General features: G+C 44.1%; 1 protein-coding gene across 1 annotated transcript in view; it reads left to right on the forward strand.

Moving 5' to 3' along the window:
- EXTL3 (exostosin like glycosyltransferase 3) overlaps window positions 15,202-16,202 on the forward strand; it is a 125,998-nt gene continuing 124,997 nt past the window's right edge. Inside the window, exon 1 of the mRNA XM_021074090.1 lies at window positions 15,202-15,356. The gene's annotated coding sequence lies outside the window, so the exon portion shown is untranslated. The remainder of the gene's footprint in view (window positions 15,357-16,202) is intronic.

Consider the following 16,202-nt stretch of genomic DNA (forward strand, 5'->3'; position numbering starts at 1 on the left):
GGATTCAGTTAAATGAACACTCTCCCAAGACGAGGCACTTTAATTCACTTCTGGTGGTTTGGAGTTCATTCCTTTTTCTACTCAAACCACCATGTTTGTTGCGTGCCTGCCATATGCCAGAATAGGAAGTAGGGTGGATTGGAAGATCCCTGTTGTCTCATGGAGCTTCTCTTCTCATAGAATAAGACAGATGATAACTAAAGAAATAAACAAGAAAGTGATCAATGAGTGATAAGAGCTACCCAGAGAATTAAAATAAGGCAACACAATAGTGAACAAGTGGCTTCTGACATGGATCATCAGAGATGACAACATCTGGGTTCTAGAGCAGCCACCATGCAAGGTATGAGGGAAACACATTCCAGGCAGAGGCACAGCTGGTGCAAAGCCCCTAGCACAGGACACATGAGGAACAGAAACAAGGCCTGCTTGTCCTGGGCCAACAGAGAGTGGGTATGAGATGAGTTAGAAAGACAGCGAGGGCCAGGGGTGGAGTATGTACACAGGTCATGGAGGATTTTGTGACTCAGAGATAGGAATTCGGAATTTTTTCTAAGTGCAGTGGGAACTCTTTGGAAAGCTTTAAGCTAAGGGATAATTGGTGTATACATATATATATTATTTTTTTTGAGAAAAGACAGTTTTATTGCTTTGCCAGGTAAAGTTGGCCAAAGCCCCCCAAATTGGTATATATTTTAATTTATTTAGCCATGCCTATGGCTCATGGAACTTCCCAGGCCAGGGATTGAACCCATGCCACAACAGTGACCCAAGCCACAGCGGTGACGATGCTGAATTCTAATCCACTAGGCCACCAGGGAACTCCTGGTGTATATTTTTACAAAGGTCACTCTAGTGGGTTTGTGAAGAAGGGACAGGCCTGGAATCAGGGAGACCAGCTGGGTGGATGCTTCAGTGAGAAAAGAAAAAGTGATGGTGGCCCAGACTTCATGGTGCTGGAGTCGTAGCTATAGAGATGGAGAAAAGAGAATGATTCGGGTGCACTGTGGCCACAGATTCTAAGGCAATGAGGAAGATGAAAGAAATAGACCAGGAAAATCCCTAGATTTTTGGCTTAAGCAACTGAGTATCTCATGTTGCCTTTTTTTCTGAGACAGGGATGCTTCAAAAAGGAGCAGGTTTGGCTATGGGAAGATAGTGTCAGGAGTTCTCTTTGGAGCAAGTTCATTTGAGATGCCTGCGAACCTGTTCAAGTGTTTGTCTAAAGTTCTGGGCAGAGGTCAGGGCTTAAATAATGATTCAGGGAGCCACGGGGCCATAGAAGGACTCCTCTAATGCTCTTGGTTAGATTGCTATTGCCTTTGCCTTCCTCCGCCAACATTCTCTTCTCTTTCCAAATCCCTAGAACCTCACTCTCCCAATATCTACCTTTTCTTGGCCTACTGGCTCTTTCTCTTTGCAGGTATGAGGACCCGGGTTGACCAAAGTCCATATTGACCCTGGTCGTCTTTCCATTTAGAACAGGACCACCTTCCCATCCAATCCCATCACCCTCTACCATCTCCAGTCATACGCACACACACACTTCTGGTTCTTGCATCAAATATAGACTTAAATACCGATTAAGAAAAGTTCATTGAATTTAGCAGTTGGGAAGTCTTCCAAAATGCCAGATCATATCAATTTTTAATGACCTCTGCCCCATTTCTCAGATGGAAAAACTGAACTGTAGGAAGATCTAGGTTGTTGTGTACAGCTTATCAGTGACAGAGGAAGAAATCAAGTGCAATTCAGCCTTCATGTGCGGGACAGCAGAGCCATGGGAACACGCCCAGTGTTCCCTTTTGTCTCCAACCTGACCTGATTCTTGTGATCTTGGAGAGATAGCAGTGAGTGATGGTTTAAAGTGAGATCTTAGTTCTCAGCTCAGGAATTGAACCTGGGCATGCTGGGTGAAAACCAGGAGTCCTAGCCACTAGACTACCTCGAGGCTGAAAGCAAAATCAGCCTGATTCTGCCCTCTGTTGAAAGCAAGAATGTTTCAAGGAGGCAAAGATTGTAAAAACAGTTTATTGTTAGAAGAACAGTTCAACATGTGGGAGAGCACCCAGAGAAGTAGTTTATTTAAGTCAGAAGCAAAGCAGTAATACACACCCAAAAGAGGAGTGTGGGTGCGGGCGTCCTCCTGAAGGAGGAGTGCTCTGGAGAGGTGATTTAAATCACTTAGACAGGATGGTTCTTCGGGGTCTTTCTTTTCCTTTGGCCAATTATCTTGTTTTATTTCTCACACCTGATTGGGCTCTGGGCCCTCCCCAATCTGCATGCACATTTTTGACAAAGATGGATTCCAGAGCACAGGGTTCTGGGATGGTTATCAGGGCTTATTATGGCCTGGCGCCCCCTCCCTTTTTGACCCCTAGGAGTCTTTCTGGGCATGTGGAGTTGGGGACATCTCCTTGACCCCAGGAATGGTTGATGTGGTCATCTTATCTTTTTTTTTACGCCAGCAGAGCTCAGCTCCTGCCATTAACTTGCTCCTCGAGGTGTCAAAGAGAAGCAAGGCCCAATTTTCTCAGCCTAACAAGCCCCTACTGTTCTCAGCCCGAGGGCCCATCTACCTCCTCCCTCACTTGCAAATATACTACCTGTTGCTGTCATTTGGACCAGAGGAAAGCAGAATGAACTGATCCAGAGCCCAGGCATTGAGTTCCAGCTCTAACACTGGAAACCAAAAGAAAGGAAAATAATTAGCACTTTTATGTGGCAAAAAGGATGTCAGTTACTTTGCAGGTTTCTGTCTTAATGGCCACACCCATCCTATAAAATGATTATTATTATCCCTACTTTACAGATGAAGAAACAGGGGCCAAGCTGGCTGCAATGGCTTCTTTGTATTGGGGCATCAAGCCCAGATCTGTTGGAGGCTATTGTCCTATATTGCCTCTCCTTGTTATGTGTCCAAGGGCCAGCCTTTTAAGCCCTCTGGGCTGGGGTTTCTTCATCTATTAAATGGGATGTGAAATTTTTTATTTTTATGGTCTCATCTAGCTCAAATTGGATTCTAAATTGATTTCAATGTTTAACGTTTCAGTTTTCTAAGCAAGAGTTTTGAATCATACTGTAAGGGAAATGCTTTAGCCAGCGTTTCATTCCCAAGAGAGGATAATTGATATCGCCTTTGGAGTGGATGTGTTACCCTGACACCCAGGGGTGAAAGGCCATTTAGACATAGAAAGGATACTGACATGGCATCTTTGTTCGCCTTGCTTACAGCTCTTGGTTTCTCCCTTTCTTTCTTTATCTCTGGAAAATACTTCTCATTTTCTAAATCCTTGTACTTTGAAGACCAAGTGTGCCAGAGAAATGTCAAAGGAGACACAGGGTTAAATACAGAATCGATTCTGTTCTCTTCCAGCTGCAAAAGCCTGACACTGTCACCCCAGACCTCGTCATCACGCCTTCCTTGTGAGAACAGAGGCTTGGCATTCCAGAGTGTCACTTCCTTTGCCAACAGCAAAGGGCAAAGGGCTCTTAATTGATGTTTGCCTGTCTGGATCTGGAAGAACATTCTGATGGCAGAAGAGAAAGGCGGCACTCATCCACCAGCATGATGTTTTGGTCAAAACCTAACTTTGTTGCAAAAGTTATCCTGGTGTTTTAATCTCACATTATTCCCTTTTGCTGGTTGTCCATTTATAACATGTTTTAAAACTCCAGGAGTTCCGTTGTGGCTCAACAGTAATGAACCTGACTAGTATCCATGAGGAGGCAGGTTCGATCCCTGGCCTCACTCAGTGGGTTAAAATCCGGCGTTGCCATGAGCTGTGGTGTAGGTCACAGACGCAGCTCAGATCTGGCATTGCTGTGGCTGTGGCTGTGGCTGGCAGCTACAACTCCAATTTAACCCCTAGCCTGGGAACCTCCATATGCCGTGGGTATGGCACTAAAAAGACAAAAACAAAACCAAAACCCAAAAAAACCTCCAGCAGGGCACGTCTTCTCTTTCTAGTATTCTTGACAATTTATTCAGGTAAAGTTTGTTATTATTAATTTTATATAAAAGATATTATCATGAATGGGTGTTGGATTTTGTTAAGTACTTTTGCTACATCTATTGATATGATCATATGTTTTTTCTTCTCTAGGCTGATACACTGGATAAGATTAATTAGTTTTTGAATGTTGAGTAGATTTGCACACCCAAGATAAATTCCACCTGGTCAGTGTTACAAAATTGTTTTTAATATAATACAATTTGCTAATAATTTGTTAAGGATTTTTGCATCTATGTTCGTGAGTGCTATAGTTTGTAGTCGTCTTTTCTTGTAGTGTCTTTGTCTGGTTTTGGTATTAGGATAATGCTATTCTCATAGAATGAGTTAGGAAATATTCCCTGTGTCTATTTTCTGGAAGAGATGTTAGAGAATCAATATAATTTCTTCCTTAAATGTTTGTTAAAATTCATCAGTAAAATCTTCTGGGCCTGGTGCTTTCAATTTTAGAAGGTTATTCATTATTGATTCACTAATTTTCTTTAAAAAAGAAAAGCCTATTCAGATTATATATTTCTCTTTGTGTAAGTTTTGGTAGAAAAGAGTTTGGGGAGATCCCGTCATGGCTCAGTGATTAATGAACCTGACTAGTGTTTGTGAGGACATAGGTTCAATCTCTGGCCTCACTCAGTGGATTAAGGATCCGGCATTGCCGTGAGCTGTGGTGTAGGCCGGCAGCTACAGCTCTGATTCTACCCCTAGCCTGGGAACCTCCATATACTGTGGGTGTGGCCCTAAAAGACAAAAGACAAAAAAAAAAAAAAAAAAAAAGGAAAAAAGAAAAGAAAAGAAAAGAGTTTGGAAGAAAAAACCACGTCTTCAAGAAATTGTCCCATTTCATCTAAATTATCAAATTTGTAGGCATAGATTTGTTCATAATATTGTTTTATTATCCTTTTCATGCTACCCTGGGATCAGTAGTGATGGCCTCTCTTTCATTTCTGATATTAGTAATTTGTATTTTCTCTTTTTTTCCTCTTGATTAGCCTGGCCAGAGGTTTATCTATTTATTGATCTTTTCAAAGAATCAGCTTTTAGTTTTTCTGATTTTCTCTATTGATTTCCAGTATTCAATTTCATTGTTTTCTACTCTAATTTTTGTTATTTCTTTTCTTTTTATCTTCTTTTTGAGTTTCCTGTAAGCTTAAGTTTCCTGTAAGCTTAAGTAAGCTTAGATTACTGGTTTTTCATCTTTTTTCTTTTCTAATAGATGTATTCCATGCTATAAATTTCCCTTTATGTACTGCTTTCACTGTATCCTACAAATGTTTGATAATTTATATTTTCATTTTCATGTAGTTTAAATTTTTTTCTATGGCTGCACCCTTGGCATATGGAAATTCCTCGGCCAGGGATTGAGTCCAAGCTGCAGCTGCAACCTACACCACAGCTGCAACAACACCAGATCCTTTAATCTACTGTGCCAGGCCAGGGATCCAGACTGAGCCTCTGCAGTGACCCATTGAGGTTGGATTCTCAACCCACTGTGCCACAGTGGGAACTCCTCATTTAGTTTAAATTTTTAAAAATTTATCTTGCAACTTCTTTGACCCTTGTGTTATTTAGCAGTGTTTTGTTCAATCTCCAAATATTTTAGAGTTTTCCATCTTTTTGTTATTGGCTTTGTGAATGAAAAACATTGCCTGCCATATCAGCAAACAAAAGGTGTTGCAGCCATCAAGCCATCACATTACTGCTACCCCAATGGTGGTCCTTAGGCAACTCAGGATAGAAACAGGATGCCCACCATCTAGCAATCAGCTGCTGCAGCCACCCCAAACAGTACACCCTGACAAGACTCAAGATGAGAAAGCAAGAGGATACTGGCCCCAGATGGCTGAGGTGCATATCAAAGGAAGTGTCTCATGGTGTTCCCATCGTGGTGCAATGAAAACAATCCGACTAGGAACCATGAGGTGGCAGGTTCAATCCCTGGCCTTGCTCAGCGGGTTAAGGATCTGGCGTTGCCTTGAGCTGTCGTGTAGGTCGCAGACGTGGCTTGGATCTGGCGTTGCTGTAGGCCGACAGCTATAGCTCTGATAAGACCCCTAGCCTGGGAACCTCCATGTGCTGCACCCTGGGTGCAGCCCTAAAAAACAAACAAACAAAAACAACAACAACAAAAGTGAGCCCAGACCTTTGCATCTTCCCATACGTAGAAAAGTGCCAAATTCCCTAACTTGAGCCATCTGGCTTTAATTAATAGTAATATTTTGATGTTCTGACTATCTAGTCTTTGTTGCAAAAACTCCTATATACCTTGGCTCCTCACTTACCTCTTCAGAGCAGTACCTCAGAGCATCTGAGAGTCCTGTCTCCTGGGCTTAAAGTCCTTAGAATATCCACAAAATAAAACATAATTCTAACAAAAAAAGGCTGTGTATTTTTTTAGACGACAATTTCTAGTTTAATTCTGTTGTGGTATGAGAACATACTTTCTTTTCTTTGCTGCACCTGTAGCATGTGGAAGTTCCTGGGGTTAGGGGTCAAATCTGAGCTGCAGCTGCTGGCCTACACCACAGCCACAAAATGTGGGATCCGAGCTACACCTGCAAACTTTGCTGCAGCTTGTGGTGACACCAGGTCCCTAACCCACTGAGTGAGGCCAGAGATCAAACCCGCCTCCTTACAGACACTATGTTGGGTTTTTAACTATGTCCGAGCCACAATGGGAACAATTAAGAACATACTTTGTATGATTTCTATTTTTAAAAAATTTATTAAATTGTGTTTATGACCCAGATGTGATCTTAATGAATGTTCCATGTGAACATGAGAGGAATGTGTGTTCTGTTGTTGTTAAGTAGCCAGTAGATGTCAATTGTATTCAGTAGATTGGTGATGGTATTGAGTTCAAATATGTCCTTACTGATTTTCTGCCTGCTGAATCTGTCTTTTTCTTTTTCTTTCTTTTTCTTTTCTTTTCTTTTCTTTTTTTTTTTTTTTATCTTTTTGCCTTTTTCTAGGGCCGCTCCTGCGGCATATGGAGGTTCCCAGGCTAGGGGTCTAATTGGAGCTGTAGCCGCTGGCCTACGCCAGAGACATAGCAACTCAGGATCCAAGCCTCATCTGCAACCTACACCACAGCTCACAGCAACGCTGGATCCTTAACCCACTGAGCAAGGCCAGGGATCAAACCCGTAACCTCATGGTTCCTAGTCAGATTCGTTAACCACTGAGCCACAATGGGAACTCCTGAATCTGTCCATTTCTGATAATGGCTGTTGAACTGTCTAACTTTAATAGTGGATTCATCTGTTTCTCCTTGCAGTTCTATCAGTTTTTGCCTTATATATTTTGATGCTTTGTTTTTAGGTGCATACATATTAAGTATTATTATGTCTTCTTGAAGACTTAACCCATTTATCATCAGGTCTGCCTGTCTTTATCCCTGATAATTTTCCTTGCTCTGAAGCCCAATTTTTCTCTAGTGTTCTCTTGATTAATGTTAGCTTGGTATATCTTTCTCCATTCCTTGGATTTAAAAAAAAAAAAAAAAAAAAAAAAATATATATATATATATATATATAATATCTGGAGTTCTCTTGTGGAGCAGTGGGTTAAGGTGTTATCACTGCAGTGGCCTAGGTGCAACCAAAAAAAAATCATATCAAATCTATCTGATGAAATTATTACTTTAAAAAATGTGACTGTGCTTGTAAAAGGCAGTATAATAAGCTATTTTCAGTCATTCATGCCTTAGTATGAATTAGTATATAAGATCCTTTCAATAAACAGGTAAAGATACTTTATGTAAAAAGAAATGGGAAGGTTGTAAGAGATGAAGAGTCAGTAACTGAGACAGGGAGATGGAAACCCCACAGAGACAAAAGAAAGGTAGTCAGATGTAAAAAGCAAATCTTGTGCTTGTTAAGATTTTTGCACAGGGCTGGTATTTCACAGGGCTGAATTCCCAGGGCTGATATTGCCTGCAGCTGAAGAGATTTCCTAAGTGAATTCATTAGCAGTTGTGTACTGAGTGGGGACTTGACTGTGGAGCAGGAACTAAGAACACACGGACAGGAACAACCCAGTGACCACAATACTTAGTGGCTCCACATGATGTGTCTTAGAACTTGTTGTGGTTTCATTCTTTTGGCTTGGGAAATTGAAGGGAAAACAGAATTGATTTACAGGCTTCTTCCCCAAGGGTCCTTTTTGCTTCCTTCTTTTAGCCACATCCTCTTTTATCGTCTCAAACCCTTTTCGGTCAGACTGAGTCAAGTCTGGTCTGCCCAGATATGCTCAACTCCAGGAAGCAAGACGTTCTTTCAAAGCCTACTTCCTATGAGAAAATCTCAGTCCTGAGAGGATCTGTCCAGGCAGGACTGGCTTTTCAGCCCACCTGAGTGTGTGGTGTGTCTTGGTGTGATTTGAGGAGTGCCCACAGGGTTGCCATAGCCAAAAACTTTCTTTCCCACTCATGCCTAAAATTCCACCCTTAATGATTCATACCTGTTGTTAACACTCAGTGCCTGGAAGGGAAAGACACAAAAAGAAGATGGGGGCTGTTTACTTCCTAATTTTGCTTGGCAGTGGCCCAGGATTAGGGTCATCAAGAGACTTCTAAGTGTACCAATTGGAATGTCTTGCAACTTCTCATAAATTGGACAAAATGCAGATCAAGGCCTCAAAGCTTTGGGGAAGGGAAAGAAAATCACAGAGGCTTTCAGTGACTGTTTCTCAGGAAGCAGGTTAATACCAATAGGCAACGTTTGACCAAATTTAGGCTAGATCATGTCTTCAGTATATGTCCAATTGCATATTCTTGTTTGTATTCAGTGCACTAGATTACTTACGTTCATGCAGAAGCATGTGAAATAAAGTTGCTTGTTGGCATCTGGCTATTCCACTTTGCCTTTATTGGACTAAATTCACTATTATGGTAATGATTTCGTAGCTTGACTAAAGTTCTGCTGAGTGTTCAAGTGACCACTTACTCTAATCTCCCTTCTTTTTATTTATCTCCTATTCTATCCCCCCCCCTTTTTTTTTGTCTTTTTGCCTTTTCTTGAGCCGCTCCCTCAGCATATGGAGGTTCCCAGCTAGGGGTCCAATCAGAGCTATAGCCACTGTCCTGAGCTATAGCCACTGTCCTACACCAGAGCCACAGCAATGTGGGATCCGAGCCGCGTCTGCGACCCACACCACAGCTCACAGCAATGCCCCATCCTTAACCCGCAGAGTAAGGCCAGGGATCGAACCCACAACCTCATGGTTCCTAGTCCGATTTGTTAACCACTGAACCACGACGGGGACTCCTCTATTCCACTTTTCTCCTCTCACACCCACAGTGATCACCACACCGTGTTACTTTCTGAGAATGGCTGCATGTGGAAATTTATGAATATCAAAAGTGGACTTCTTTTTCCTCCCTTGGCCCAGGCCCTACCTCTAACTCCAGGATTACTGGAGCCTCCTAACTGGACTTTTCAGGCTCTCCTACTCTCAGTCCTCCCACGTTCATTATGATAGTCCATCTAGGAAAGCCTGTAATTCAAGGACAAAGTGGGAATGAACATCTCTGAACACAGGCAGGAGTTGGAGTTTGGGCTCTATTCCACTATTTTATAAGTTTACAGAATTTATAAAGGGCTCTGTAAGATAAATAGAAGCTAGCCAGGTCCACAGTAGAAATAAGATTTTACCACGTGCAGGGGAAAACATGTGAAGTGTATGCCAGTGTTCAGAGCAGAATTATTCACAATGACCCAAAGGCGGAAACAACCCAAATATCTTTTTTTTGGGGGGGGGCTTTTTAGGGCCACACCCATGGCATATGGAAGTTCCCAGGCTAGAGGTCCAATTGGAGCTACAGCTGCCAGTCTATACCACAGCCACAGCAACGCCAGATCTGAGCCGCATCTGTGTCCCTACACCACAGCTCACGGCAATGCAGGATACTTAACCCACTGAGGCCAGATATTGAACCTGCAACCTCATGGTTCCTAGTTGGCTTCACTTCCCCTGTGCCACAACGAGAACTCCAACCCTAATGTCTTATTAGCAGATGAATGGATAAATAAAAGGTGGTGTATCCATACAATGGAATATTATTCAGCCATGAAAAGGAATGGAATTCTAACACAGGACACAGCATGACTGAACCTTGAAAATATGCTAAGTGAAAGAAGCCAGATTCAAAAGGACAATTATTGTGTGATTCCTCTTATAGAAAATACCTAGAATAGGCAAATTCATAGAGACAGAAAGTAAATTAGACATTAAAGGAGGTTTGGTGAAGGAAGGAGTGGGGCAGTTATTGCTTAATAGGTACAGAGTTTCCATTTAGGGTGATGAAAAATAGTAGAAATAGTGATAGTTGTACATTGTCAGTGAAATTAATGCCACTAAACTACATTTAATGGTTCAAATGGCAATTTTTTTTAATATTTTTTTTTATTTTCCCACTATACAGCAAGGGGGTCAGGTTATCTTTACATGTATACGTTACAATTACATTTTTCCCCCACCCTTTCTTCTGTTGCAACATGAGTATCTAGACAAGTTCTCAATGCTATTCAGCAGGATCTCCTGTAAATCTATTCTAAGTTGTGTCTGATAAGCCCAAGCTCCCGATCCCTCCCACTCCCTCCCCCTCCCATCAGGCAGCCACAAGTCTCTTCTCCAAGTCCATGATTTTCTTTTCTGAGGAGATGTTCACCAAATGGCAAATTTTATGTTACATATATTTTGCCACAGTAAAAGAAAGTTTAAAAAAACATGAAAGTTGGAATTCACACTGTGGCTTTGTGGTAACAAACCTGACTAGTAGCCATGAGCACTCAGATTCAATCCCTGGCCCCACTCAGTGGGTTAAGGATCCAGTTGCATGAGCTTGGGTAGGTCACAGACATGGCTTGGATCTGGCGTTGCTGTGGCTGTGGTGTAGGCTGGCAGCTGCAGCTCCGATTTGACCCCTAGCCTGGGAACCTCCATATGCTGCAGTGCGGCCCTAAAAAAAAACACCTCAAACCCCTCGAGGATTTAATAATAAAACTATAGATGTGATCCAAGATCCTTGCCTGGCATGGGAGTGACTCATAGAAAGAGTAGAAACTCAGAGGGAAAAGAAACTATGAGGGCCTAGCATCAAGCAAACATAGCTAGTTTGGGAATGGGAACCCAGATAAAGTGAAGTTATCAGGAGCAGAGCAGCAGATGAATAGATATCAGATCCGGGAAAGCCGGATCTTGTGCCCTGTGCAAAAGAGAGTGAACTTGACCCAAGGAAAGGTGTTTAAGCAGAAAGGAACATGTGTATGATCATCTTTGCCCATGAGAAAGATCACCATGTGTGGGGGATCACTGCAGAAGATCAATGTTGAAAACAGAGTGAACTGCTGGGTTAGGCTGTAGCCCAGGTGCAGCCCTAGCCTGCACCATATACAGGGTCCCTAAGGTAATTCTTAAGTGACAGGAGACCCAGTGGTTTCTCTTGGTTTTGTTACCTGCCTTGGCACAAGCTTTCCCGGGTCTAACATGAGCACATGTGTCCTCTCCTCGGCTCAGCCTGGTACCAAGTCCCTAAACTGGGAGGAAGCCCTTGTGGGATTTAGCCCAGTGACCTCATGTGAACCCTGGAAGCTCTACCCTAAACCTCTCTTTCTGGCAAGATCATCTTGTGGAGGGGAGGGATGCCCAGAGACGGGAAGTGAAAGAGGGATGTTGCCCTCCAGCCTGCGGACAATCCCATTGCTCCACTTGGGCTCTGAAGCTGCCTGTCCTATTCCTCTTACCCAGACTGGGGTGGCCTCTCTCAGCTCTGCAAGAATGCACTTCCTGGAGTTTCCATCATGGCGAAGCGGAAAGGAATCTGACTAGTACCCATGAGGACGCAGGCTCGATCCCTGGCCTTGTTCAGTGGGTTAAGGATCCGGCGTTGCCGTGAGCTGTGGTGTAAGTCACAGATGTGGGTCAGACCCCGAGTTGCTATGGCTGTGGCATAGGCCAGTGGCTACAGCTGCAATTCAACCCCTAGCCTGGGAACTTCCACATGCCCTGAGCTCAGCCCTAAAAAGAGAAAGAATGCACTTCCTCCTCCTAAATTTAGACTCCCTGTCCTGCCCCATCCCCATTGCCTGGGGGCTGAGTGTGTTCCCGGTTTCTCACTGAGACCCGCCCTGCTCAGGGCTCCCTGCTAGCACTGTTGCCCAGTTGGAGGCCCTGCTGCAAATCCACAAGGGCTGCCCTTCTGCCTGCACCTTCCTGGGCTGCTCAAGCGGCTCCCTGGCTGCCTCCCTGCTTGAGACTGTGAAGCCATTTTCCAGGCTTGGTGACGTGGCCTGCTGGCCTCCAGCCCTGCGTTCAGTGACCTCATGTTGGTAGCTTGAGATCAGCCCTAGGAGAAAACACCACAGAAATCTACAAACACCACGAATCAGAGATTTTCTTCTGGAGGGCCAGCTGTTTTATCAGCACACCTCTGATTGGGCTTCTGATACTTTCAGAAGAATTAACAAACAAAAGCTTCTGCAAGTAACAGGCAGGGCTTCATTCTCTGACATCTTCTCCCCATCACTTCAGAAGGCAGGTGACCAGGCTCAGTGAAGATTTAAAGCTTCTCATCCCACCCATGGATGAGGTTAAATGCGGGAGGCTGGCTCGCTCAGAAAGACTGATTCCACCTTTGCAGGCACCCTTCCCAAGCTGTGAGGCTCTTAGCCTCTAGAACTAAAGCTGAGTTCTTCCCAGGAGGCTATGCTGTGTGCCCCCCAGTGATGAGGACCCCGCTTCCTATAATCCTCCACTCATGGCCTCTCTGCCCTTGTGCTGAGGCTCAAATGCAGGCAGGCCACCTCCTCCCAGGCACCTGACACACCTTCTCCAAGCCCTTCCTGCAGGAAGCCAGACATACCAGATCTACTGTCTGTGAAGCTGGGGGCTTCCTTATTCCACTAACATCCTTGATCCCACTGAAGAGGCCTGGAAGGTGTTAGAGGACAGAAAGAAGAATGTGGTAATTGATTTGGCTTTACTGTGTTTAAATTGTCAGGGTTTGGATACATTTGAGACTTTATATATTATTACCATTATTTTGTCATTGGGTGGGTGCCATTTTCATAAGATTACACTTTGAGTCCCAAGCTTCTCTCCCTATTAATTCTCACCCCCCACCCCCAAATTATAGATTCAAGTCCTAATCTCCGGCACCTCAGAATGGGACCTTATTTGGAACAGGGTCATTGCAAGTAAACTTGATTAAGATGAAATCATATTGGGGAGTTCCTGCTGTGGTGTGGCGGGTTAAGGATCTGGCATTGCCACAGCTGTGGTGTAGATCACAGCTGTGGCTTGAATTTGATCCCTGGCCTGGGAATGTGCATATGCTGCAGGTGCAGCCAAAAAAATGAAGTCATACGGGAGTAGGTTGGGCCCCTAAGCCAGTATGATTGGTGTCCTCATAAGAGGGGGAAATTGTACACAGGCATGCACTCGGGGTGAAGACTATTTAACTAAAGACAGATATCTGCAAAACCAAGAGAGTGGGTGGAACAGATTCTTCCCTCCCAGCTCTCAGAAGGGACCAATCCTGGCAACCCCTTGGTCTCAGACTTTTAGCCTCCAGACAGTGAGATGATACATTTTTTTGTTGTTCGGGACACCCAGTCTGTGGGAAGTTTGAAACTCTAGCAAACAAAATACCCTCCCTAAGATAATTACTTTTTTGGTGCCCCCCTATGGTTTGCATATAAGCAAAACTCTCTTAGTTCACTAAAACCTCAGAATTTGTTTCTCTTTAGACAACTTTTTAAAAAATCATGTATTGTGAAGAAAAATTGAAAAATGCAATGCCATCCAAAATTAGAACCATTCCCCACAAATTAGAAATGTTTAAATTATTCAATAGAAATGAAAGAACCTTAAATCACATTAAACTCTAAAATATTTGCATTACTCCAGGAGTTCCTGTCGTGGAACAGTGGTTAACAAACCTGACTAGGAACAATGAGGTTGTGGGTTTGATCCTTGGCCTCCTTCAGTGGGTTAAGGATCCAGTGTTGCTGTAAGCCGTGGCCCATAGGCTGGCTACAGCTCCAATTAGACCCCCTAACCTGGGAACCTCCATATGCCGTGGGTGCGGCCCTAGGTAAGACCAAAAAAAAAAAAAAAAAAAAAATTTACGTTACTCCAAAGTTTCTTTTTACATGTCATCACATATCTTTTCACATAGTTATAATCATTGGTCACAAACTTTCTTGGGTTCTATGGTTTTTTTTTTCTTTTCTTTTCTTTTCTTTTTCTTCTTCTTAGGGTGGCGACTGCAGCATACGGAAGTTCCCAGGCTAAGGGTGGAATTGGAGCTACAGGTGCTGCCCACGTCACAGCCACAGCAACACTAGATCCAAGCCACATCTGAGACTTACACAGAAGTTTGCAGCAACAAGGAATCCTCAACCCACTGAGGGAGGCCAGGGATGGAACCCACAACCTCACAGTGACTACTCCAGTTCTTAACTGGCTGAGCCACAACAGAACTCTGGATTCTGTGTTTTTCATTTAATATTACTTGAAGAAATATTTCAACTTAGTGATGACATTCATATTCTTCTTTAAATAGCATTATTTTTCTGCATTTTACATATTATTACTTTGTTATTTCCTAATTTCTCACTGTGGATATCTTTGTATAATTTATTTTTACTCCATTTGAAGTATTTCCTTGAGGTATACACCCTGAAAAGAAAGTCCTCTATTGCACAATCTCGTATTTCCTGTCCCATTTACTGATACTCTCCAGACAGATTGAACCAGTCTGTGGTTTCACCAGAACGAAAAACCAAGGGTGCAAGTTTTTTCATAATCTTGATGTCATTAAGCTGTACAATTTTAAAATTATTTTTCCTAGCTTGAAAAGCTTTTCCTAGACCGAAAGTTGCTTAGTTTTGCACTTATGTCACCACTAGAGAGGGGCCCCAGGCACTCTGAAAGCATCTGTTTATTTTTCTCTTTGAGATGGGAGCGACACGCGTCGCAGACTAGTTGGCTGCAGTCCCTCCCAAGTGCCCGGCCTTGCCCCTCCCTAGGCCGGTTCCCCAGGCTCATCCTCGAGCCCGGGGCGGCTTTCGGGAAGCGCCCGCCAGGGGTCAGCGCAGGCTCGGCGGCGGGCTCCGCTCCCCACAATGCACCGGGCGCTCGGGTCCTCACTTCGGGAGGTAACCGAGCAGGGGCTGCTGCTGCCGGGCCCGAGGGGTTTGCGGGAGGCCGAGGGGCGGGGCTCCTGGGGGCGGGGCCAGGCCCGCCGCGGTCTTCGGCTGGTGCTCCACTCCCGCCCTCAGCTACCCCGGCTCACCTCGCACCCTCTCCAGCCTCGGAGTCTGGTCCACCTGGCGGTGTAGTAAGGTAGGGGTGCTCTTTCGGACCGTCCTTTTTTGGGGGGTGGGGGTGAAGTCTTTTCTTAATAATGCCAACAGGAGTAGTCTTACCGTTGCTAACGATTAGAGGTGGAGCAGCCAGGTTTGCGTGAAGCAATCTATTTCAAAACTCTTTTGTTTCCGTCTCATTCTCCCAGACCTCCTAGACTCTCTTGGGCTTTGGGAAGCCTGATTGGGAGAGTGTGTGCTAGAGTAATTTCAAGCTCATGGTTCATCCTTCCAGTCTTGGGAAGATAGACAAACTCCGAGGTGGGGTTAGAATGTGTAAAAACTTGTATGGGTGTGGGCTGGGTTTCTTCAGATGTGTGCCTGTGTGAAAACTCCGAAAAAAATTAATGTCCGTAGGGATTGAATCCTCAGTGTGGATGGGGGTCCTGAGACACTGCTGTTTTGGGTTCTTAGTGAGTGGCATCTGTCGTACCTGCCTCTGCCACCCTTTAGCCATCAGGAGGTGGCTGTCTTGTGATCCAAGCCAGTGGGTGCCCTCAAGTTCTATCCCACACCCCAAGATTGCTCTCCAGGACACTGCTTCCCAGCAGTCCTGCCGCCACACCTCTGAGGACCTCAGCACAGCTGACCTTAATTTGAGGATATCACAGTTTGAGTTTTTGAAAATATAAAGTTTGGCAGATAGAAAGCCCTGGAATATGGGAGCACCTGGGATAGCTTAAGCTTGTGGGGTTTGTGTGCCTCAGCCTGTTTTCTGGGTCACACTGTGTGGCTCCATCCATTCTGTCTCACTTCGCGTTACCCCAGTGTTTCCCTTGGCAATAATACCACCCTAAAATAATCTCAATCTGAAACCTGAAATTCT

The sequence above is a fragment of the Sus scrofa genome, chromosome 14 (assembly GCF_000003025.6).
Source record: "Sus scrofa isolate TJ Tabasco breed Duroc chromosome 14, Sscrofa11.1, whole genome shotgun sequence".
Lineage (NCBI taxonomy): Eukaryota > Metazoa > Chordata > Mammalia > Artiodactyla > Suidae > Sus > Sus scrofa.